This window comes from Cornus florida, unplaced genomic scaffold (genome assembly GCF_030987335.1).
Source record: "Cornus florida cultivar Cherokee Brave unplaced genomic scaffold, ASM3098733v1 CherokeeBrave_3.0.0_Hap2_Chr02, whole genome shotgun sequence".
NCBI lineage: Eukaryota > Viridiplantae > Streptophyta > Magnoliopsida > Cornales > Cornaceae > Cornus > Cornus florida.
In genome coordinates this window covers 65,243,936-65,270,864 of record NW_026775572.1, presented here as the reverse complement: position 1 = coordinate 65,270,864, position 26,929 = coordinate 65,243,936, and the positions used below count along the sequence as shown (strand labels likewise).

Here is a 26,929-nt window from a genome sequence, read left to right as displayed (position 1 = left end):
AAAAAAAAAGGAGAGACAGAGAAAAAATAATAAGGTATGTAAGAAAGAAAATAATGAAGGTTTTATATATATGTGTACACGTAAAGTATGATAGAAAAGAAAGAATAAATATAAAAGGGTAAGTTTTAAAGTTCCAAAAAATTTTTAGCCTGAACGCATGTATATATGTAAATACTACCAAAAGAGAGAGATAAAAATAATAAAATAATAAAATAAAAATGATTGTGACTAAATAGGTGTAATATCTTTCTCGGTCAAGGTCCACGGGACCATAATACAACTGGATTCACAGTAAGGAACACAGTAATTGGAAAAGAATAGTGAAAGTAAGGGAATCTTGAAATTTGGCCACACAGTTTTTTTGAGGATGCATTTTGAATGATTTATTTAATTTTTATTTCCTAGGCACCTTCTTCGTAAACCAGAGTCACAAAAACCTTTTATTTTTTTACTCCCATCATTCCATTATAAAACATTAAGCAGGGCTTGTCCAACAGCTTCACAACCACAGTATTGATCATCATTCTAATCAAGGAAAAAATGGCAGAGACAATTATTTATAATACTGTATCTGAACTCCTGAAGAAGTTGGTTTCCATGGTCAACCAAGAGATCAAACTAGTGCGGGGTATTGAGAATGAAGTTCACAAACTCGAAAACACGGTTTCCACAATTAGAGCCGTGCTTGTTGATGCAGAGGAGCAGAAAGCCACAAATCATGAGGTTGAAGACTGGCTCGAAAAGCTGTACGATGCATTTTATGATGCTGATGACTTGCTCGACGACTTCTCCACTGAAGATTTTCGGCAACAAGTTACGACTCAGAACAAAAGGCTAGAGAAGGTACGCAATTTCTTGTCATGCTCAAACCCATTTGCGTTCAAAAGTAAGATGGCTCGTGAGATTAAGGCAATAAGGAAGAGACTAGATGCAATTGCAGAAGACAAGAAAAAATTTCACCTCACTGAACGGCCTATAGAGAATAGTAAGAGGGAGGAGACTCACTCTTTTGTACATGCCGAAAGTGTTATTGGGAGGGATGCGGATAAAGAAGAAATGGTAAAACTGGTATTAGACAGTAATATGCAGGAGAATGTGTCTGTTGTTGCAATTGTTGGAATTGGGGGATTAGGAAAGACCACACTTGCACAATTAATATTTAATGATGAAGACGTCACTAGATATTTTGAACTTAAGGTGTGGGTGTGTGTTTCTGAACCCTTTGATGTGAAACTCATTGCAAAAAAAATCATAGGTTCTGGAGCAGATAAAGACTTGAGTTAGAAGAGCTGCAAAGTCCCTTGAGGGAAAAAATTAATGGAAAAAGATATTTACTTGGGTTGGACGATGTGTGGAATGATAGTCGTGACATGTGGTTAAAATTGGAAGAACTTTTGAAGGGTGGTTCGAGAGGAAGTAAGATATTAGTTACAACCCGTAGTGAATTAGTAGCAAATGTCAGTGGGGTACATTCACCACACGTTTTAAAGGCTTGTCTAAGGAGGACTCATGGTCTTTGTTTAAGAAAATGACATTCAAAAATGTGGAAGGGTTGAAGAATACACATCGAGTCAAAATTGGGAAGGAAATTGCACAAAAGTGCAAGGGAGTTCCTCTTGCCATTAGGGTTGTAGGAAGCCTATTGTACTCTAAAGATACAGATGATGAATGGTTGTTTTTCAAAAATAATGATTTGTCGAAAATAGCTCAACAAGAGAATATTATTTTGCCTATTCTAAAGTTGAGTTACGATCATCTTCCTTCGCATTTGAAGGGATGCTTTGCATTTTGTTCCTTATATGTGAAAGATGAAGAGATTGATAAGAGAGAATTAATCCAATTGTGGATTGCACATGGATTCATTCGGTCAAGTTATGAAAATCAACAATTAGAGGATGTAGGTAATTTGTATTTTATGGATTTGCTGAGGAGATCTCTTTTTCAAGATGTTCAAAAAGATAAATGGGGTGATATAAAAAGTTGCAAAATGCATGATCTTGTCCACGACGTTGCAGAATCTGTTGTGAGGCCCAAGAGTTCTGTAGTGAATTCGAATGCGGAAAATATTGGTGAAAGAACTCGTCACTTGTCATTACATTTATCAGGGGAAATTCCAACCCACTTGTCTAGAGCTCACAATTTACGAACACTGAGAATGGGGGATGTAAGCAGGTTTGTAATGGATCAAGTTTTTGAAAGGATTGATTCAACATTTAAAAGGTTACGTGTGTTGGATATGCAGCATATGGAGGTGGTGCCTAGTAATATAAGCATGATGAAACATTTGAGGTTTCTTGGTCTTAGTTATAGTAAAATCGAAAGCCTGCCAAGTTCTATAACGAAGTTGAAAAATTTGCAAACCTTAAAACTCTCCTGCTGTCGGCAGCTTAAACAATTGCCAGAAGAGATTAAAGACTTGGTTAACCTTAGGCATCTTGAGCTTGACGAGTGTCGTGCCTTGACTGGAATGCCGTGTGGATTGGGGGAGTTGACGTGTCTAGTGACATTAACGAGGTTTGTAGCCGACTCATATAGCCGGTTGAGTGAATTGCAAAATCTAAACAATTTACGGGATCGGTTGGTTATCCAGATATGTCAATGTGAGGACTCAAAGGCAACACCAACAGCTACAGAGGGAAGAATGCAGGGAACAAACTACTTGGAGGTCAAACAATACCTTAAGAGCCTGGTTTTAGAATTGGTTGGTTATCCAGATAGGGTATGGTTGGAATCCCTACGCCCGCACCCGAATCTGAAGGAGCTGAAAATATATAGATATGGGGGAGTGAGTTTCCAGCCAAGTTGGATGATGGTTGACAAAATTGGCTTATTATCTTCATTTCTCCCAGATCTAGTAAGAATTCATATGTGGAGATGTCACAGATGCGAACGTCTTCCACTATTTGGGCAACTTCCTTCTCTCCAATTTCTCTGTCTTGAGAATATGGAATCCCTGGAGTACATGGAGGATAACACTAGTAGTGGTAGTGGGAGTGGTGGTGAGGAGTCCCTGTCGTCTTCTTCTTCTTCTTCTTCATGTTCATCCAGTGGAGGACCAGCACCAACACCAACATTCTTCCCATCCCTCAAAAGACTTCAACTCTTGGAATTGCCTAAATTGAAGGGATGGTGGAGGAGCCAGGCAGAAGAAGAAGCAACAACAACTTTACAAGACCAACACCAACAACATTTGAACAAGCTCCCATCATTTCCTTCTCTTTCCCAATTATCCATCCGACATTGCCCTAATCTGGCATCAATGCCTATTCTGCAACCATGTCTTGAACAACTAGAACTCTATAAGGTCAGCAAAAAGCTGGTAGAAGAAGAGTTAAAGATGACATTGGTGTCCCCAACCCCACCAACAGATACACTCCCAACCTCTTCTTCATCTTCTTCTTTGCTTTTTCCTCCTCTTTCCAATTTAAAGTCACTCTCTTTATCCAGAATTGACGATCTAGTTACCCTCCCAGAGGAGTCGTTTCTAAGCCTCACTTCACTTGAACACCTTGAAATTAAGTACTGCATCAAATTGACATCACTGCCCGGTGGGATGCATCTTCTCACTGCATTACAACAACTCACAATTGAATCATGCACCTCTGATTTATATGTTAGATGCCGATGCCGGAAAGAAACGGGAAAAGATTGGCCAAAGATTGCTCACATCCCACGTGTTTATATACGGTAGTGACATACATACAAGGTAAATCCATTTTATTCTTCTCTCTTCTTGTTCAATCTCTCTCTCTTCAAGTTCAACTGATTTTATTTCTTTTCTTTTATAAAAAGATGATATATACTGCATGTCGACATTGTCCTTTACTATTATATTGTTTTTCCTCTTCACCTTCTCAGGGGATGCCCCAAATTTCCATTTATGGATTAGTTAGCACATCATTCGATTGGTTTACAGTCTTATTCTTCTTAATATTCAGATTGTTTAATCTCAAGGGCGACACATCTTATTAAATTAAATTATTTTTATGATCCATGGGAGCCTTAAACGGCTTAGGCGGCCGTTTAAGGCATTAGCCAATAAGAAGTTCCCAAAATATTATCTCCAAAAATATTGAATTTATTTCCTAAAATAACTTTTTTTTATTTTCTCTCCCTCGTCATCATTCACGCTTTTTAATTAAACTTTAACCAAATTTATCTCCTAAAATAACTAATTTTTTCTCCCAGTTTCTCTCTTTCCCCCTTATTCACAATTGTTTAGTAAACCCTTACCAATACACACTTAAAACGGGCACAAATATTTATACTCTTAAACAGTAAATTTTTTTTTTTTTCTTTCTTTTTTTTACACCAGCACTATATGTGTATGTGTTTTTTTTGGGAAAGTTACAGGAAACTTTCCATATTCTCTTTTTCTAGTTTTTATTTTATTTTATTTATTTTTTTCTTATTCCTCTCAGTCATTCTTTCCTCTCTCAACAAACTCAAAAGTTACAAGTCATCTCCTTCCTCCGTTCTCTCTCATTACAACTTTACAATTTTCTTTCTTCTCGACTCAATATTAATTAGTCTCAATTGGAACGTATTTTTCTTGTATTGAAGAATTTGCAACGGCATTGAATTGGAGCTTTCTAAATCAAGCTATATTGTTCTTTTTCTTTAATTAAAATTTTGTTTTATTAACTTTTGTTATTATAAATTTGTATATATCTATATTTTTCATATATTTGTATCTTTGTTTGTGAGTTGTGACTATTTTTATCCATATGGATTTGAAAAACTTAAGAAAAAAAAAAAAAAAAAAAAAAAAACCAGCTTGTGAAATTTTTACCTTTTCCTACCATGTAACATTATAATTTAAGAATAAAAATTTAATCCAACACAACTGAAAAATGAACTATCATTCTCTTAACTGTTGGAAAAAAAAATGTGCAAAATTGTGAAAGAAAAAGAAAATTATTAGAATAATTTACTCACGCCGGCCAGGGACTAAATTACTTTCCTTAAAATAAATTTTGCCCTAGTTTTCATGGTATACATTAGGTTATGACAAATTTGCCTAGAAGGAATAATGTAATGAGGTCTTCAAGATTATATTATTTCCATTTAATAGGCAATCCAAGTCTTTTTGCTTGACTATCATGATGATGCAACAACTAAATGCAGATCTTCATTATATATGTTTGTTTTTGCCTGTGCAACTTCCATCAATGCACATGGTTCTATTGAAATTGTCATTTACCATTAACTTGTTTTCTTTCTTTTACCTTCTCTGCACATGGTACTATTGAAATTGTCATTTCCCATTAACTTATTTTCTCTCTTTTACCTTCTCAGTAAATGCACATGGTACTATCCGCTGTTGTTTTGATCATTATAGTAAAATCCCTTCAATCCTTTGACCTAGCCTTAATTCTTTGGGTGAACCAAGTAAAAATTTGTTTGTACTTGTTGTGTGTGTTTGATCTCTTTTCTGCGTTTTCTGTTTAATTTCACAACATTCAACCCATCCAGCAAAGGTTAAAGAAGTGCATCCAAACCCAACTATGGTTAGTCAAGGACCGGAATACTGTTTTGTGACTCAAATTTTCGTTAGTATGCTCAGCAACATTTCCTTGTTACTTTTATTCACGTGGTGCACTTAAGCTCTAAAGTTTGCTAATGGTAACAATAATCCTTAAATTGCCTTCATTTTCCGTCGTTTGACAATTTTAGTGCTCATTCACCTGGTCTTCCATTAGTTATGTCGTTAGCATTCGCATGATTCATGTTCCCTTCTTTTGTGCTAATGCAATCTGTGAGACAGTTTTTAGAATAAGTTACTTTATGATGAAACTCATTTGATGAATAGTGTTCCATTACAACTACTCAGAATTAAATCACCCATATGTTTAAATTCAACCATAACAGTGACATTCGAGCTAAATCCATCATTTATGTTATGTATTCATTGATCACCGTAAAACTCCATCTTATTCTTCTCTCTTCTAGTTCATTTTCGCTCTCTCTCTCTCTTCTGTGTGTTTTTTTTTTTTTTTTTTAGGTTCAATTGATTTACTGTATTTATTTTGTGTGGGACAATTACACAAGACTGGGTGGATGAATCATTGCTAGAAATAGACAAAGATTGCACATTCCATTCTACGAATTGCAACTACAAGTTAGTAATAATGTGCTCTTGTATTTGTTTCTTTCTTTTCTTCTTCTTATCTATTCTCTTATAAATGAGACGATATTATTAAAACTGTCATTTACCATTATCTTATATTTCCTTTTTAACTTCTCAGGAAATGTCGAATTTTCAGTTTCGGCCTGTGTTCTGGGGTAGCATGATCAGCACATCATTGAATTAGTTTGCAGTATTCTTCTTCTTCATATTCGTCGTATTGCTTAACCTCAAAGGTGAGACGTCTTATTAAATTAAATAATTTTATCACTTTTATGAACCAGCTTAGGTGTGAAATTCTTACATTTTTCCTACCATGTAATATTATAGAAAAAAAATTTAATCCAACATAATGAAAAATGAACTGTCATTCTCTTAATTGTTGGGAAAAAAAAAATGAAAAATTATGAAAGAGAATTGCTTGACTAAATATGAAAAAATGAAAAACCAAAGGCAGGGACTAAATCACTTACCTTAAAATAATTGTTTTGTCTAAGGTTTGAAACCTTCTGCATCCTTTTAGTGTACCAAGAGGATTGATAATGCTGCAGTTTTACCAACATTGCAGTTCAAGGACACGAGACTGACAACATCGATCTTATGTCTATCCAACGTTTGGAAAATTCCATTCTGTCGTAATCTTATGTACATTTTACCGAGAAGGGTTCAGATATATCAAATCTATCCTCCTTCGAAGAACTGATTCCAAAAGTCCAATCGATGGTAGAGAGGTTGGTTCTTTTGGTGTTGTTCCATTCTTACACTGTTGAGCTTCAGTTAGTGCCTCTTTTCGGACCTTTTCTTTCGATATCAGATGGCTCCCAGATTGTTAATGTACTGCTTCTGCTATTTATTTTGTTTTCTGAGTGCTGATGTGTAGCTTCTAAGCCTCGTGAGTTTGTTTGGAGATATGTACATGTGATGTTTCCAAATTTTCGCCATTTTTCATTTTTTCGGAAATTTTGTCGCAACAAGGGCATTGTCGTCTTTTGTCGTTTTTCGTACTGGACACTGTGGAGTGTGCCGGTTGTGTATGAGAGTTGTTTGGAGCATTTCACTGAGTCCAAGACTTTTTGAAATGTAAGGGTGGTTATTTTCGTATTTTTTCATTTTTCGGGCCAGACGATCCCGTGTGGGACCCGTTATCGAAATTATCGTGCACGGGGATTTTAATTGGGTCCATTTGCATTATATTTATTTTTTTAATGTGTTATATTAGGTGATGAAAATTATTTAATGTGTGTATATGTATATGTGGTGTAAAATTAAAACAAAAAAAAAAAGGAAAAATAAAATAAAAAGGAGTGGGACCCACCATTAATGGAATTAAGGCCAAAGAGACCGTGTTGGTCTCACAATTCTCTCTTCTCCCGCTGGTATCTCTCTCTTCCTGTAAATCTCTCTTTTTTTTCTTTCTTTTTGTACTCCAAAACTTTGAATCTTGATTTCTCCTTCAATCCTTGGCATTTTTAAGTGTCGTTTGCGGCAAATTGAAGCTCACGACGAGATCTACAAGTTGATTGGAGCAATTCTTAGTTTGGTGCACTTGAAAATTTCGAGATCTAGAGCATTAATTTGGAAATTTTGAGGCTTTGCTTCAATTAAGAGATAGGGTCTCTAATCTATATATTTTTGCGCTTTTGTGAGTTAATTTCACAAAAATTTGTGTTTTAGCATGCTTAAATTGTGAAATTTCATATAAATTTATTTACTTGCTATGTGAAAAGGTATGGCTATGTTTTGTGATACCCTCGGATTTTTGAATGTGGGTTGGCCAGGCCCACGCCCGAATATCCGAGAATATAAAAAACAAATGGTAATAAACGAACACATAATACAAATATGATAAAAAGGAATGAATAAAGTTGCTGAAAGAAACTACAACGATAAATCCATTAACGAAATCCTCAAAATAAATTCTTATAAATAAATTCTTCTGATACCAAGAATCCTCTGACTTGTACAACTCGGGAATCCATACTCTGTGGACCCCTAGAAAAACTAAACTAAACTAAACAAATGACAGACATAACTATCTACATCAAAAAACTGAACCATAAAGAAAACTTCTACGTAAATAATCCGGAAGAGTGAAGTAGACGATCCCCGCTCAGTACGAACAATCCCTACTCCTGACAAATTCCTGAAAAAAATAATGGTAGGTCAGGCCCACAAATAAGTTCTACTCTAATTACAATTCAAGCAGAGACCCAATATGCAGATACATCGTAGACAACCTCAACAATAGCTAAGTAATCCATACATGTATATATATATCCACACTAAGGGACTCTCACTGGACTATAAAGGGGGTCTCAACCTGAATAGAAGGCAACATGCAAAACGCACCAGAGGTGGGCATGTGTACCTAGACCTAACAGGGTACACCGCTACCTATCATAGCCAGTTATGCATCCCAATGCATATACGCTCTCTAACCATCGATTATAAGACTCAAGCTCATATCGTGGTACCACAATCATATATATATAAATCTTATCCTACCCATCCATAAGAAATCCAGTTAGTCACTCAACTTGTTCAGCTGATCTGACTTAAATATAAGTAACAAGTAATCCAGTTAGTCATTCAACTTTGTTCAGCTAATCTGACTTAAATATAAGTATTAAGTAATCCAGTTAGTCATTTGTTCAGCTGATTTGACTTAAATATAAGTAGGATTTAATTTTATAATTCATTCCCTTATTCCAGAGTAGGTAGGAGTTAACGTTTTGATCTAATCCAAACCTAATATGCCACCGTCCCATACCGGTGCATATAATCCACATAAATCCATATAATTGATAGAACAGATAAAGCAGTTCAACAATTAAAATCCAGAATAGGTAGGAGTTAGCGTTTGATCTAATCCAAACCTAATATGCCACATTCTCATACCGGTGCATACAATCCATCAAATCCATGTAATTGACAGAATAAAATTAAATTGTTTGTCAATTAATATCCAGAACAAACATAATCAAAATCTGATATGTATATAACCATATAATGCATCCAAAACAAGATTTAAAAATCATGTTACAGTCCGTTAAATTGCTAAAATAAGCAATTAAATCCCTTCTATCCATTAACAGCATGCCAACTTATTTAAACTTTCATACTATTAAAATCATTAGCATATAGATAAAAATTATGCATTATGGGATCCTAATATGTCACGAAAATTATTTAGAATCCCCGTTTATAAACCTAAAACAATTTTAAAATCCCAAAAATACCAAAACAGTGCCTAAAAACACTTCCAGTACATTGTTTTTCAAGAGAGCAAGCTCTCAACCACTGGGAGCCGGCTCCCCTACCATGGGAGCCGGCTCTGTGCCTTAGGGAGCTGCTCCCTTAACCATGGAGCCAGCTCTCTCTCTCACAGAGAGCCCCTTCCAGAAAAATAAAGGGAGCCAACTTTTTTCCCTTGTGAGCCGGCTCTGTCCCTATTTCCTATCATCGTCTTCAACTCCGACGATGGTGAAAACCCTCTATAATGTTTTATTTAGGTTCCCAGAGTTGTCCCAAAATTTTCCAGAATCACATATAACTCAGTATGCATTCAGATTAACAATTAAATTGCAAAAGATACAACAATTGATAACATAAATCAGTTTCAATTTAACAACACCTAATCCAATTTAAACTTTGAATTATCATGCATATAAAACCTATTTTAATGTTCGATTAAACCCTAGAGATTATCTAGGCATGCACACAACACAGGTCAACGGGAAAGAGTAAGAAATAGAACTTGCGCGCCTTTGGTTTCAGTTTTGAAACCTTAAACCATCTTCTCTAATATTTCCAACGACTCATTTACTGCCGTCTACTGCTCCTGGTTCAACCCACAAGCAACCCTCTTCCTTCCTCCTTGGTCCGACCTTCAATCTACAGCCAAAACCCCAACTAATCCTCTCAGTTTCTCTCAAACCTCTCTATATTTTACCTTGCCTCCACTGATACGTGACTAGGGTTCTAAACCCTTGGCAGACAAAACATAAATATATATAGGCATATTCAAAACCTAATTCTACTCCTACTTACACCCTAAGTCAGACGGAAAGAAAAATTAAAATATAATATAAAAATAAATATTTTTTTATAAGTCGGCTATCCCACATGATTTCATAAAAGTAAGTAAAATCCTAAAACCATATTATATATAATGAATAATAATATTAATTTAATCATTAATAACAATTAATAATTAAACTAACCCTAAATACATATATACCATAGTGTATTTGGGTACAGTTTATACCCATGGATGGTTATATATATATATATATATATATATGGGAATAATAATATTAATTTAATCATTAATAACAATTAATAATTAAACTAACCCTAAATACATATATACCATAGTGTATTTGGGTACAGTTTATACCCATGGATGGTTATACATATATATATATATATATATATATATATATATATATATATATATGTATAACCATCCATGGGTATAAACTGTACCCAAATACACTATCCAAATAGTCTATTGATCATATCCAAGCCCAACTCCGTTTAAAATAAAAATAATACATTTGATTTAACATTTAATTTCCACATAAGCACATAATTCAATTAAAACAAATAAATCAAGTTAAACAAATAATTATAATCCATAATCAATTAACAAGTAAATCAATTAAACATAAACATGAAACCATATAAACACATATCCACATAAGCATCTAAAATACAATAATTAAATTCCAAATATATCCTTTTTTAAATTAGGGGTATTACATGTTTTATGTGAAATATGATAATGAAAACATGCTTAATTGATGAATTTTCATACCCATGGTATTAAATTGTTATGTTTATGTGATGATAATACATGAATTATAAAATAAATAAATAAATAAATTTCTTACGAAGCATGTTAATTGTTGATTAATTCAAGCCATTTGTGCCTTTAGTGCTAGTTTGGTGATTAGAAAACATGAAATATAATTTTAGAAATTTTTATGTTGTAAAGCATGTATATTATTGAATAATAACTTGATGAGCATGAATTTTTCTATTTGTACAACATTGAGATATATGAGATATTCACGCATAGCATTGGGCATGAAAAAGGGAAAAATTGTTTTGAAAGGAAAAATGAATTTTTGGACAAAGTTTTGATTAAAATGATTTTTATGAAAACCCGGTCGCCGCGGAGTCACCAAAGGGCCGTAGTGTTAATATAACCTAAAGGGAACTAAGGAAACACCCTAGCGTGGTTGAGTTATCTGCTCCAAATGACACCGCGAGGGTACCAAGGGTTAGGGACAATAGTCAATCCTTCTCTCGTGTCCCTACGGAGTCACCAACGGACGTGTATTAACAATTTGAAAAATGATGGATTTAGATTTTGGAAATTGGGAGTGACATGCATGGCATTGCATTCATGGACAACATTGTTTGTTTTGAACTTGAAGAGTAATGTTATGTTATTTTTTGGCATTGTATGACCCCGCTTCCTATTTCTATTCATTGTTTGGATTCACGGGGTCACAAGAGGTGTGTCTTGGGGACTACCTACTGAGCTTTATGCTCATCCTATTATTTTAACATTTTTCAAGACATGTGAAAGAAGTGGTGGATAACGTTTCACCACATGCCTAATTTGGATTAGAAGATCATTTTGCTATTTTTGTATCCAAGTCTCACTATTTTTGTAAAACTTCGTATATTATATTCTGTATGGAGACTTATGGACTGTTGTTATTGTAATTATATTCATGGACTGTAAGTAGATGTAATTGGAGTAAAATTCTAGTATGTGAGCATGGAACTATGTATAAGACAAATACTCCTTTATTCTGGATGAATGGGTTGATAGTGATGGGCTATTTTGAGGAGGTTGTTGATGTTGTTATTTTGGGAATGTTTTATAGTATTTGCATTGTGTGCTGAGACATGTTAGATAAATTTTGAAGGTCCAAGAGAGGCATTGTATTTTCATTTAAGCAGGTTGGCGTAGGACCCTTTTTAGCAGAGGTTATGCCTAATTTTTATTATTATTATTTTTTTTTTTTTTATTTGGCATCAGTTTAGGGTCATTACAAATTTTGGTATCAGAGCAATAGTTCGAATACCATTAGGACGATGGGTAGAGGCCTACTTAGGATTGCATAGGGAAGCTGAATTGCATGATTATGTGTTACGTGTTAAAGTGTTTAAATGTTTGTGACGCATGCTTACTTGCTTACTTACTTACCTGTTTATTGGCTTACGTGATCACGTGCTTATATGTTATATGTGTGTAGCACTGACTTAAATGATCCATGAGTAGGTGTTATGTTTTTAGTATGTAATTGTTTAGCAAGCGTGTTTTTATGTTGTATTAGTTCTGCGAATTATCACCTACGACTGGGAAAGGTACCAGCGTTGTGGGCATGGGTGATGTGAATAGCATTATCGTTTGAGTCGGGTTTGATCTAGACACGTTATTCCATTAGGAGTCTTTTCCCCTAGAGACTGGTAACAATTTAAGGGTTTTATCTTAGGTGTCTTCTGGGACTGAAGTCCTCATTTTCTTGCACAGGCGAGAGTTTGTGTTGTGTTTCCTCAGTGTAATGAGTGGACTCTTGGGATGATGGATTAGTAGGGTATGGTGTGTGAGTCATGGGATCCTTTCATGTAAGCAAAGTTGATTAGATGTCACAGGAAGAGAGGTGGTATGTAGTGTATGACTTGTAAGGTTCAGGTATTATGCGGGTTGAGCAAGGTTTGTATTTGGATTTTTATTTAGAAGTTCACTGATGTTTAAAGTTGCGAATTTGTCTCTTAGATTGCCGTTTTAGGAGTAAAAGTTGAGGTTGACCTTGAGTCAGCGACGAGATGAGTAGGTCAAAACTTTTGTTTTGATTTCCAGTAAGGAAGGCAGAAGCTTAGTGTGATGTTGTTTGGTGACCATAGAGTGTTGGTGTAATACCCCTAGTTTTCAAAAGGATATAAAAGGGATTTAATTATTTATTTTATTGTATTTTAGGTGCTTATGTGGCTTCATGTTATATGTTTATTTGTTTTAATTGCTTATGTGAGTTTATTTAATACGTTGTTTATTTGAAATATGTAATTTAATTGTGTGTTTTAATTGATTATTAATGTGCAAATTATTTGTTTAATTGTGTGAAATTTCTTATCAATTATTTGTTAGTTGTAAATGATTAATTGTTTTATTTTAATTTTAATTTAAAAATGGAGTTGGATTTGGATTGTAGTGATGGACCAAATAAATGGGTTATATGGACTACTTGGATGGATCTACATGGGTAAGGGTTATGACCCATGGGTATTGGAGGTTATTATTATTATTATTCTAATTAATAATGATAAGGAGGATTTAGTTATATATATATTTATATAAATATATAATTATATTATATTTGTAAATGGTTACATATATATGTAAATACGTAATATTACAAGGTAGTAGTAGTATTAATATATAGTTGTATTATCTTTATAAGTAGACTTGTATTACGTATAGGATTAGGGTTAAATAATATTGTCTATATTTATATATTTAAGTCGGTAGAGGAGAAGGCTAAGTTTATTAGGGAGTTGTATTATACCTAAAGAAAGAGAAGTAACAGAAAGGTGAGAAGAGAAACCGAGAGATAAGAGAGAGGGTTTTGGCCAAAGAATTAGGCCGGACCAAGGAGGAAGGTTGAGGGCTGTTCAGGGGTTAGAACCAGAGCAGTAGAAGGCTTTGACGGTGGCCAGGTATCACTGGAAAAGCTAAGAAGCAGAGGTTAAGGTTTCAATCTGAAACCTAGAGACAAGTTTTACTCCTACTCTTTCCCTTAGATTTGTATTCTGTACATGCTTAGGACAATTCCAGGATTAATCAGATATTAATTAGATCTTTCTTGCATGTTTAATTAGAATTAAAATTGAATTTATATGTTTCTATGTGTAATGACTTGATCTCAATCATATTTACAAGAGTACTTGTTTTGATTCGTGTTGTTGATGCAAAATATCTTCAATTAATTATCTGGGATTGTTTGGGACATAGAATAGAGGTTTAGAACCTTTAACAGTGATAATCAGAATGATCGAAGAATGCAGGGGATGAAGAAGAAGGAGTAGAACAGGTCAAGAGCCGGCTCCCAAGGGCATGGAGCCGGCTCCCAATTAAACTTTTATGGCTCTCAGAGGAGAGAGCCAACTCCATGAAAGAGGGAGCCAGCTCCCTCAGGCCGAGATCATGCTCTTTTAGTTGAGAGCTTGCTCTATTAGTTTGAGAGTTTGCTCCATTAGTTTGAGAGCTTACTCCATTAGTTTGACAGCATGCTCCATTAGTTTGAGAGTTTGCTCCATTAGGTTGAGAGCTTGCTCTATTGAGGACAGAGCTTGCTTGTGAATCGTGCAACAAGCAGTTATTATGAGTCATTGTCTAACCAACTTATAACAAGGCATAAGCTTTAAAATGGGATAACGAGCCTTTAGTACTCCAAAACAACGTTCAATGACATTGCAAAGTGATGAATGTCGATAGTTAAACAATTCATTTGTGCCATGCGGTTGCCGATTGTTACCCCTATAATCTTGTAAATGATATCTTTGACAATGATATGGACGCAGAAATCATTTTGTGCAAGGGTAACCAGAATCAACTACATAGTATTTCCTTGCAAAATATTATTTAAATTTTAATAGGGTTAGTAACATGTTATTATTAATATTAAAAAGACAAGTGGTATCAAGAATGGTGCAACAACTCTAGTAATTGCATCAATAAAAACTCTCAAGTCATTTATCGTACCCCCCCCCCCCCCAACCTGCGTAAATGAAAGTAAAATAGCATATCAAGTGAGCAAGCACACATAACATTTTGTGTCACTATAGACTTTCTTTCTCTATAAGGAGTTTGTTTGTTGGCAGGTGCAAAATCACTTATATGTGTTCTGTCAATAGCTCCAATGCAATTCTTAAACCAATGATAATATTTGGGATTATATATAAAGTATATGAGAAGGCACATCACTGCTTTATGGTGGACATATGAGGAATTTCCTAAGGCAACATATTGTTCTCAATACGAGCTTAAAATGTCTAGAAACTGTTTCACCAGAATGTTAAAATCGTTCAGCTACCACTACATGATGAATATTATGTCCTATAATGAATAAAAATATTGCCACTAACTTCTTAATTAAAATTGTATGTGTGCCATCCAACAATTCACATTCTCTCAATATTCGACATAATTTCAAAAAGAATTCTCTGTCATTTGTAATATATTAAAACATACTTATGACACATCTAACAAAGGTTTTGTATTGATGTCCTTGAATCGGTGGTGATACAAATTCTTTGATTTAACTGACTCAACAAGATTTTTAACTTTATTATTTCAACCCCATATAATGCCAAACAATCCCTAATCACAGTTGCATGTGATAACAATTTAAATTTCCGTTGCAACACACTAAGAAAATACCAAAAACCTTCACGCTCAACAAACTTGAAAGGCAACTCATCAATGATTATCATTTTAGTAAGTGCATTTTTACACAACTCTTGATCAAATTTCCAAGAAACTATATTACTGTCTCTATCTGCAACAAACTGAAATGATTTGAGTTTTAGTTTCTTGTCTACATTATATGGACATTTGGAACATTTACTTATATGGTTCTTTAATGTAGTTGTCCCGATGTGCACTCACCCATGCATAACATGTACCACAATAATTGCATTTCATATCACATTTTGACTTAGTACTATTCCCTTCTATAATTTTTGTGAAATGATCCCAAACATCAGATACATAATGCTTTTTCTTAGGACATACCTCCAATTGAGTGTTTGTATCATTATCATTGTTGGTGACTTCAGAGCCATTAATAACAAAATTAGTATCTCCTGTAGTTGTTGATGAGCACTGAAAAGTGCGTATTTAAACCTCTTAAGCTTAGGCATTCTAGTACCTTTATCTATCTTACTTTACCGTTTTAGATTGATTTCGCATTATTTCCTTTTTCAGGAACTTATCCCGAAAATAAGCTAACTTAGCCAAATAAGAGCTTAATTGAAGCAATTCTGGGATTAAACAAAGAAAGGAGCAAAGTGGAGAAAGAAGGAAGTAAATGAAGCCAAAGGTGGCAAGCAGCAAAGTCCGATGGATCCAAGTTCAAAGTTCGATCGATCGAACAATGATCGATCTCAGCACTTCAAGATAGATCCAAGCCTTAACCCAAAAGCATAAAGTTCCAAAAGTTCGATCGATCCAACACCATTCTTCGATCGATCGAACACTTTTGTCCTTATTCAAATGATTGATCCTATCCACAGTTGTACCACCCACTAACCACTATTGTCCTTTTCCCATAAATATCTCCTATAAATATCTCGGATTTATCTTTTTCCAAAAAGCTCAGCAGTTGGATCGATCCAGCCTAAGTTCGATCGATCTTACTTACTTTCGATCAATTCAAGTTCAAGGTTCGATCGATCAAACTTCCTCCAGTGCGAAAAAGTTAAAATTCCATCTCATTGAAAGTTGTCCTTTATCCAATCAAGGGAATATTGTGTGCACGACCCCAGCTCATTTTGGGTGTCATTTTGACCTACCTATATAAGGATAAGGATTGCTTTTACAAAAGGGAGCCAATTTTATTTCATACGATCTCTTAGAGAGGAGGAGGAGGCTAGAGACACCATTGGAGTTTTACATCAACAAGGAGCAGATTTCAACCATGGAATTAGCCCTTGAGGGTTGGAGCATCATCAACATGAGTGGCTAGACATCCTCTTAGGGCTAGAGTTAGCCCCAAGCATGCTTTCTATATCTTAATCTTGTGTATTATTGAGGGATTAGTGTTGTAATTAATGTTTTGACATTTTCATACATATAGATCTTGTTTATTTAATAATTTATGTGATTTAATGCTTCTAATCAATCATTTCATTCTATCCATATGTCTATGTATGCTAGAATAGATGTTCATGTGTTTACCTCTATTTTTTATGTAATTGATGCATGTAAATGTGTATTAATGCTATAGATTTAGGGATTGTCAAAACATTGTGCTTAAAAGAATGCTCTTGTGATTTTCTAGATGGTCCATGCTCACTTCTTGATGGATTATGCCTCTCCCTTAGCTTAGTTAGTTTAATTTCATGCCATTAGTTTAATTGTAGTGTAGTGATAGCATAATTGTTAGATGAGAGGACAATCCATGCTAGTTGTTTAAAGTTCCATACTTTTAAATGCAAGTAGCATATGTCTCTGACCTTGTGATGTGTTTGGTTGGTGAGCTTAATGAAAGGATTAATGACTTGCTAGATATGTTGTGTTTCTCACGTGCTATTTAGACAATATATACTTAATTGCTAGATATATTGTGCTTTTCACATGTTGATTAGACAATGTATGCTTAAATTGGTCACCCTTGCTAATTGAATCAACCAAGCACACACACACAAATATTGCAACACACTTTACCCTCATTAGTCACTAGTTAGAAGTGTAGAAAAACATTGCTTGGTGGTGCCATCTAAACCCCAAGATCTCTCTCTCTCTCTCTTGCTTACTCTTGTTACGTTTAATCACTTAGCTTAATTTAGTTGCTCTCTAGTTTACTTACCCAACCAACCATTTGTTTGATCACTCGACCTATTAGCCCTAATTGTGATTCCACGACATTGCTCGATCCTCATAATCCCTTGGGACGATCCCTACTCACTCTTGCTACGTTAGTAGTAGTGGTGGTAGTGGTTTTTATAAATTTAAACTTGACCAAAAAGGTTTTTCTTGAACCGCACATTCACTACATCAATTTGGCGTGCAAAGACCGGCCATCGCCCGTCAAAATTTTGGCGCCGTTGCCAGGAATTTGTTGATTAGATTTGGCTACGTCGGATTTATGGAGTTGATTAGGATTAGTACTCTTTTGATTGTGTCTTTACTTTATTTTTATTTTTCTTTTTGGTTACTTATTGTGTTGTTCTTACTTAACTAGGTGCATTGTTGGAGAGAAAGCAAGCAAAGGAGTCATTGAGCATTCAATTCAAGCAAGCAAAGAAGGCAAAAAGCTAAAAATTCTAAAATTACTAAGCCAAGCTTTAAAATTTGGAGTTGAAGTGCTAAAGGACCTTTGTGAGATTTTCTTTACTCAATCCCTTAGTTAAATCGTCAGCCCGCGTGGAGGCTTATTTTTAATTGTCTTGCATCATTGTTGTTAAAGTATGGGAGTATAAATTAAATGTTTTTGGAAGAAGTCTAATTGTATTGTTGTGAAGGCATAGTGTTTGTCATTCTTTGTGTTCATTGTGTTTTGTATTGTGCATGCACGGGCGTCGTTCATTGAGACCAACTCTTGTCCCTCTTGATTTGCATCTTGAATCTATCGTTAGAAATCCTAGGGGAAGAGGAAGTTCAAATAGAGCCAATCTTTCAATGGATGACCATAATGATAATCATGTTGAGGACCTTGGTCACATAGACCAACAAGGTATCTTTCATCCCAATGTGCACAATGAGAACATACAAGTACCATTAGGCATTCCTAGGCCATTCATTCACCAACCACCACAACAACAAGGCCAAGTTCCATATGGAATGCCAAGGCCAATGTATGCTCCATAACCTTCCATCAAAAATCAAGGAATTCAAAACCAAGGTGTTTATGTTGCACCTCAAGTAGCTAATCCACCTCTTGCTTTAAGAGACCATTATGTGCCTAATGAGTATAATGCACCTACATGCATCCAACTGCCTCCATTTAAAGCACATCATTATGAAATTAAGCCACAAACCATTCAAATGCTTCCTAACTATCATGGACTTCCAAGTGAAGAACCTTATAAGCATTTGGATGAGTTTCTTGAAGTATGTTCCACCATAAAATATACGGACATGCCGGAAGAGGTTTTAAGACTCAAACTTTTTCCATTCACCTTAAAAGACAAGGCAAAGTATTGGTTTAACAATCTTAGGCCTTTTTCAATCACTTCTTGGACATAAATGCAATAAGAGTTCTTGAAGAAGTACTATCCCGTTTCTAAGACCAATGCCATGAGGACCTCAATTCGAGAATTTTCACATGGGGATGGAGAAACATTTCTTGAGGCATGGGAACGCTTCAATGAATTGCTTAGGAAGTGTCCACATCATGACATGCCCAAATGGCAATTAGTTCAATACTTCTTTGAGAGCTTATCGGACAACTATAAGGGTATGGTTGACGCTTCCATGGGTGGCTCATCCATTGATAGGCATGAGGATGACGTGTGGTATCTTTATGAGAGCATGAGTGAAAATTCTTTGCATAGAACACTATCATCCAAGAATGGTAGAAATTCACAAGGTAGGAAGAGTGTTGGCTTACATCAAGTCGACCATTCAAATGAAATAGCCACCGAAATGAAGTCTTTATCTCAAAGGTTTGATCAATTTTTGATTAACCAAAACTCGGTGAACCAAGTATCTTCCTTCCCTAACCATTCTCATCATGCATCAAATGAAACATGTATGACTTGTTCTAGTGTTCTTCATTCTACTTCTCATTGTCCTTAAGAATAAGTGCAAAGTGAACCTAATGAACAAGTCAATGCGGCTTTTGTGAACCAAGGGAACAATCCTTATGGTACTCATTATAATCCAAGTTGGAGGAATCATCCCAATTTCTCTTAGAAAAACCAAGGAGAGGGCTCAAACCCTTCCCAAGGCAGTTTTCAAGGGAAGTACATTCCACCTCCACTTCAAAACCAAGGATCCCAAGGTTATAGACCTTATCAATCACAAGGGAATCAATTTGCTAATTCTCATTTTCCCAACCAATCTTATTCCCAAGGTAATACTAGAAGTCCAGCCTTTGAAGAGAAAGTTTTGAATGCTTTGGGTACTTTAGAGGCTAACACTCAATTGCTTCATTCTCACTCTCAATCTATTACGAAGGTAGAAACCCAAGTAGGGCAAATAACAAGCACTCTCAATGCAAGAGATAAGGGAAAGATGCCTATAAATGCCCCACCTAAGCAACAATGTGTTGTGGAAACCCATTCATCATCGGAAGGCCACACCATTGAACATGTTAATGCGGTGACTACCTTGCGGAGTGGTAGGATTGTGGACAATCAACTTGGAATGTCTAATGAAGAGAGTGAACCGGTGCAACCTCAAGTTGTCACCCGTCCCGTTTCACATCCCATTCCACCTTCATTGCATATACATGATCTTATAAATGAGAAAGTTTTAGAACATGTGTTTGAAAAAGAAGTTTTGAAAAATGATGTTGAAAAGGTTTTATTGAAAAATGATTTGAAAACTTCTTGTGTTGAAGAGAGTTCAAAAGAAATTTTTGAAAAAGTGTTTGAACCAAAGGTTCCATTTCCAGATGCCTTAAAAGGATCTATTTCCAAAGACAAACAAAAAGCAAAAACCAATGAAATCATGGAAATGTTTAGGCAAGTGAAAATTAATCTTCCACTATTGGATGCAATCAAGCAAATTCCGGCTTATGCCAAATTCTTAAAAGACTTGTGCACCCAAAAGCGGAAGAACAAGAGCCAAGCACCAAGAAAAGTGGTTTTGACCGAGCAAGTAAGCTCAATTTTGCAACATAACACTCTTCCAAAGTTTAAGGGCCCCAGTTCACCCATTACATCATGCATTATTGGTGATCATATCATTAATCGGGTGCTTCTTGACTTAGGAGCAAGTGTTAACCTTCTTCCATACTTGGTTTATGTCAAATTGGGCTTAGGTGAATTGAAACCGACGTCGGTAGTTTTGCAACTTGCCGACCGATCCATTAAGAAGCCTAGGGGTATAATTGAGGATGTTTTGATAAAGATTGACAAATTCTTCTTCCCGGTTGATTTCATTGTCATAGACAAAGAACCGGTTCCTAATCCTAAGAGCCAAATTCCCGTTATCCTTGGCCGTCCTTTCTTGGCAACCGCTAATGCCAACATCAATTGTAGGATGGGGATAATGAAGATTTCATTTGGCCACATGAAGGTGAAGTTGAATATCTTTAATCCCACACCCAATTCATTTGACAAATATGAAGGAGAAGTTAATGTTGTAGATGAATGTCATGATCTTCAATGCCAAGGAAATGAGCTTTTATGTAAAACCAAAACTTCCAAAGGATCATCTTCAACCTTGCATTCTAAAAGTCTTGTTTCAAACTCTTGCTTTGAAAGGGCATGGAAGCCCAAAGGTTGTAATTGCATAGACAAGGGACCAAAGACTTCTTTTGAGCTTAATCCAACAAATTCTTCAAAGAACCATTTGTTGGGTGGAGTTCAAAGCATCTATCACCCCCAACAAGGATGGGATGCATTATAAGATCTTTGATCCGGGCTAAAAGAGCCCAATGTCTTGCTAGAGACGTTAAAGACTAGCAAAAGCATTCGTAGGGTGTCAAAACCCTATTCCTCCACCATTTCTATTTTTCATTTCATTTCTTGCGAAATCGAGATACTTGTTTTTGGTTCATATGCATTTCAAGGAACTTTGGTAAGGATTGCATAAGCTTTCATGTCATTATTGAGCATTCTACAAAGTTCGATCGATCTCAAACTTTAGTTCGATCGATTGAACTCTTTTCTGCATCCAACACTTAGAAAAAAATTTCGACCTGCAGAAACCTGCATCCAAATCACCTCTCTGTCTCATCGTTCGAACTAACTCCAAGATCGATCAAGAGACCTTCGATCGATCCAACTTCCAAGTTCGATCGATCTCATGATTCAACACTTAGAAAAATTTTGAACCTGCATCCACCTGCATATTTCAGCTCTTTATTTGATCGTTCGAAACATTCCAAGATCGATCTGAAAGTTCTTCGATCGATCCTGTTCCAACACTTAGCCAAATTTTTGAACCGAAAACCTACATATTTTTGCTCTCTATCTAATCGATCGAACTCTTGTTTCGATCGATCTCAATCCTCATTTCATTATTTTAACTTTATTTTGACTTTTCAAATTTTCAAAAATCCAAAAATATTTTCATTTTTATTTCATTTTACTTTATTTTATTTTATTACATTTTCAAAAATCCCAAAATATCTTAATTTTTAATTATTAAGTGTTTGTTCAATTTAATCCCAAAAAAAAAAAAAAAAAAAAAAAAAAACCAATCTTTGAAGAGAGTTCATCAAAGTTCGATCGATCACAGTTGAGTTCGATCGATCAAACTCTGCTGGGAATGTTTTTAAAAATAGAACCGAGGATTTCTAAATCGATACCTTAGATTGATCCAACCCTCTCAAACCCTATCCCTCAATCCCTCTCTGCGCCGCTGTGAGCCTCAACCATCTTCATCGTCTCCGGCGTGTTTTCCGACGAAACACAATGAGCTTTGACTCTCTTTCTCTCTCTTGCATTTCGGATCTCACCCCCTCTTCGCATCCACTTCTCTCATTCGGTTGAAGTAAGATCCAAAGCACTATAGTTGATTGCAAGCTTCAATCTCATGTATCTATGTTTTATATGCCGAATCCATGTCATTTTCATGATCAAATCCTCCATGGTTGAAGCTTGAAGTATATTTGTATATATGCGTATATATTTTTGTATTTTGATTCGATTTGGAAGGATTGGCCATGATTGGGTGTTAGAAATTGCTGATTTGTTGTGTTGGTGGGCCCACGAACACATTCGTGTGGGCCCCATGCTTCCAAGGTCACAGATATGTGACCTTTGGATTTTGATCGTCGCACAGTTCGATCGATCGAACTAGTATCTCCGATCGATCTTGAGAGAACGATCGAACTCATGTATTCGACCAATCGAAGTAGTGAGATCGATCTCACTTACCTTTGATCGATCCAACTTTTGTAATCAATCTCACTTCTTTTTATGATCGATCAAACTTCACATATCTCACACAAACACTTCATTCATCATCTCCTATGTTCATGCTATCATATCTATGCCCAATGCCTATGATATTCCACATTGGATGCATTTCATACTTACATTGTTAAGCATGTTTCATATTCTACAACTTGCATAGATTCATGTCATATTTGTTTTGTCTATTTTACTTGACATCCATGATTCTATTTCGTGCTTTTAAATTTCTTATTCTGGCACTAACTCCCATTGTAAGTTTCTTTTTTTTTTTTCTTTTCTTTTTCCTTTTGCAAGCCATGGTAAAGAGGAAGACCATTGCCAACAAGCAACATAGGCCCACCCGCCATACTAGGCCACTGACCGAGGAGCCCGCAGAGCCCTCTTATGCACAGCGGGAGCCAACACAGGCTACCTCGCCTCAGTCACCATCTCATGAGCCTGAGGATGAGCACATACCATCCACTTCTACGGTTCATCCTGCTTTCACTCCATTACCATCTCCACCGCAGACTGGAGCTGAGCATTCACATATACCACCTCAGCCAGCTCATCTGCGGCGTGATAGGCCCACGCCTCGATATGCTCACATGACACTTGACCATAAGTCCGAGTTTGACACTGCCTTCTTCTCTCGATCGGTGCTGACCCGATCCGCCTACCAGGATATTATTCAGAGGGGCCTAGCCGTTATTCTTGCCCCTGTTACAGAGCCGGTCTACCCACGGCTGGTTCAGTTGTTCTACCAGAACCTCCGACCATCGCCGCGTACCACAGCCGAGATGGTCACTTCTATCGATGGCCATCTGATCACCATTACAGTGGACACTTTAGCCCGCTCTTGCCGCTGTCCACACAGATGTCCTCCAGAGCTTTAGCACATATCTGAGGCTATTCAGGCCTTCATATGCCGACATGGCAGTTTCCCTTACAGGTCACTATGCCAGTGGCGCGACTTTCGCCACCCAGACATACCTTCCAGACGACCTATGGTTTATTGATTCCGTTCTTTACCAGAATATCTACATGGCGGGGCACAAGATTCAGAGGAGGGGAGATTATCTGACAGCCCTTTACTCTTTCTACACCGGGCACTGGGTGTCCATTCCCACGCTCATCTAAAGCATGATGAGGAAGCTGTATGACGAGTACATCAGCAAGGAGACGCGTGGACGGGCTAAGTCTCTTCCTTTCAGTCACCTCATCACCCAGATTCTCATTAACCAGCGCTATCCCATCCATCCTCGGGAGCACCCTAAGAGAGGTTTCTGTCACTTCCTCAGGAAGGACTGGAACAAGACCTACCGCTCCATTATTACCAGGTTGCAGGACCATGCGGTACTGGCTGCAGCAGAGTTGGAGCTGGAGGAGGCACAGGCCCAGGTAGAGGCACCGGCAGAGGTAACAACAGCACATCCCGTAGCGGATGACGCACCAGTCGATCCAACTGCCGAGCATTTAGACATCGACTTAGAGCGCCCTGCAGACGATGCAGAGCAGGACTCTCCAGCCAGGTCGTCCATTCATAAGCAAGAGCAGACTCAGGAGCTTTCTTCTGATTCATCTATGCCTGAGACTCCAAATATGACCCCCGGCTTTAAAGTACGTCTGCAGACGCTCGAGGACGCTGTTGTTACCATTCGAGCTGACCTCACAGCCCACAGAGCTGAGTTTGCTGCCTTCCGCACGGATGTCGCGACCATATTCAAAGATTTATCCAGAGATATCCGCGGAACCAGACCTGCCCGTCCTACCTCATCTTCCTAAGCTCCCATTCTTTTGATCTCTCTCTCCTTTTGATATATTATTATTGTCACTGTATTATTTTTACGGCCGGTCTGTCGGCTTTTATATTTTTGTTGTACATGCACTTTATTCGTTTCAGATATATCTATTTTTATTATGGATGTCATATGATTGTATTCTCATATCTGTATGTTTGACTTCATCAGGTGCATCACAGTGACTTCAGTGAGAGAGTGATACCCAATTTCCAGGACCACCCTTATACCTCTCTCATTTCGTTATCTGTTTATCCCATTTACACTTGCCGGTCCACTGTACACTGATTATCCCATTTTGTTATCTGATAAGTTTATGCAAGTGCCAATTTTCAGGACCACAATTCATCCCAAGTTTGGGGGGGCCATGCCACCCACTTCGGATACTTCAGTCCTGATCATTCTTGCTTAGTTGCACTGGTATACTCTTTCATTTGTTCTCTTTACACATAAGGACATTGTGCAATTTAAGTTTGGGGGGAATGGTGCTCTACAATGTTAGTTTTAAATTTAGATTTTGAGCATGACTTGTGTATTTGAGGGATATTTCTATGATTGGTCCATATCTAGTTATGATTTTGATCTTTTGAGGACTATATTGCTTAAAATTTAAAAATTGCTTGACTTAAGAATCCAATATTCCTTGTATGCCTTATGAAATTTTCTAAAAATTGATATCATGCTTGCACTTGTGGTCCACATCATCTTGATTTTGTGATTATTTTGAGATTCATTCTAAGATTCTACACTAGCACCGGCGCATACTAGCATTCATTTGTGGGGTACATGCTTTGTTAATTATTGAATTGGTTATATCCCAATTGAGTTAGTAGTGCATTGAAAGCTTTCATTCTTGATAAAGGTAGATAACAACCCCTTTTCACTAAGTAGCCGGGATTCTAGCCTCATCAAGCACTGAACTTCTCGCGCCGAAAGGTGGAGGACCCAAACTCTAAGTTAATAATTGTTTATTCAAAAAAAAAAAAAAAAGTGAGGACTTCTCCCAAAAAGGTGAGAAGTAGGAAATGATTAGATGGTTGTTGTCTTAATTTGTAGCTTAGTTGATTTGAGCTTGTAATTCCGTAGAGGTATTTGAATGCCTAATGTCCTAAAGCCATCTGGTTTAGGAGTCATTGACCTAACGCTCGACCTCATGAATCGCTAGAAAGCTTAATAGATCAACACATTGCACTATACTTCCATCTTTGATCTTCAAAAAAAAAAAAAAAATCGAGTGAAAAGAATAAGCGCACCTAGAACAATAAAGTTTTAATAAAAGATCCACTTTTGTCTTGATGATCGGTACTAGATTTGTGTGCTAGTTTAAGGATAAGGATGTGATTAATTCTTTAGTTGGCTTAGATAGCAACACATTTGATGCCGGTCCACTCAAAAGGATTCTAGAGTTGTTTTGATTTGCATGATCATTTTCTTGATGTGTGGAGGACCATAATTGCTTGCTTGATGTTGAAATTTTGGGAGATTGCTTAGAAAGGGTTGAAAAATTGCATACTTGATGTAGTTTTCTCCCAATACTTGTTTGCAATATTGGTGCCTCTTTTGAAAGAATAAGCTTAATATTTGTGGGTATCATTTCTGGAAACCCTCACGAGGCTTCACTCGTCCACTAGGGGTAACCTAGGGGTTTAAAAGGCTTGTTGCATATGCTAAGTGCAATCGTATTCCCTACAAAAGTGGCGTTATCCATTTATTATTTTCTAGATTCATACTTGTATAGTTGTTTATTTCATTCCTTTACTTTGTAGTTTATTGCTAGGGACTAGCAATATTTAAGTTTGGGGGTGTGATGAGCACTGAAAAGTGCGTATTTAAACCCCTTAAGCTTAGGCATTCTAGTACCTTTATCTATCTTACTTTACCGTTTTAGATTGATTTCGTATTACTTCCTTTTTCAGGCACTTATCCCGAAAATAAGCCAACTTAGCCAAATAAGAGCTTAATTGAAGCAATTCTGGGATTAAACAAAGAAATGAGCAAAGTGGAGAAAAAAGGAAGCAAATGAAGCCAAAGGTGGCAAGCAGCAAAGTTCAATCGATCCAAGTTCAAGGTTCGATCAATCGAACAATAAACGATCTCAGCACTTCAAGATAGATCCAAGCCTTAACCCAAAAGTATAAAGTTCCAAAAGTTCGATCGATCCAACACCATTCTTCGATCGATCAAACACTTT

General features: G+C 36.4%; 2 pseudogenes; one reads left to right on the top strand and one right to left on the bottom strand.

Moving 5' to 3' along the window:
• The first annotated feature begins 330 nt into the window (after window positions 1–330).
• Window positions 331–7,236, top strand: LOC132295174 (disease resistance protein RGA2-like; annotated as a pseudogene).
• Window positions 7,237–19,171: 11,935 nt separating this feature from the next.
• On the bottom strand, window positions 19,172–19,270 carry LOC132298007 (small nucleolar RNA R71; annotated as a pseudogene).
• Between the last annotated feature and the right edge of the window lie 7,659 nt (window positions 19,271–26,929).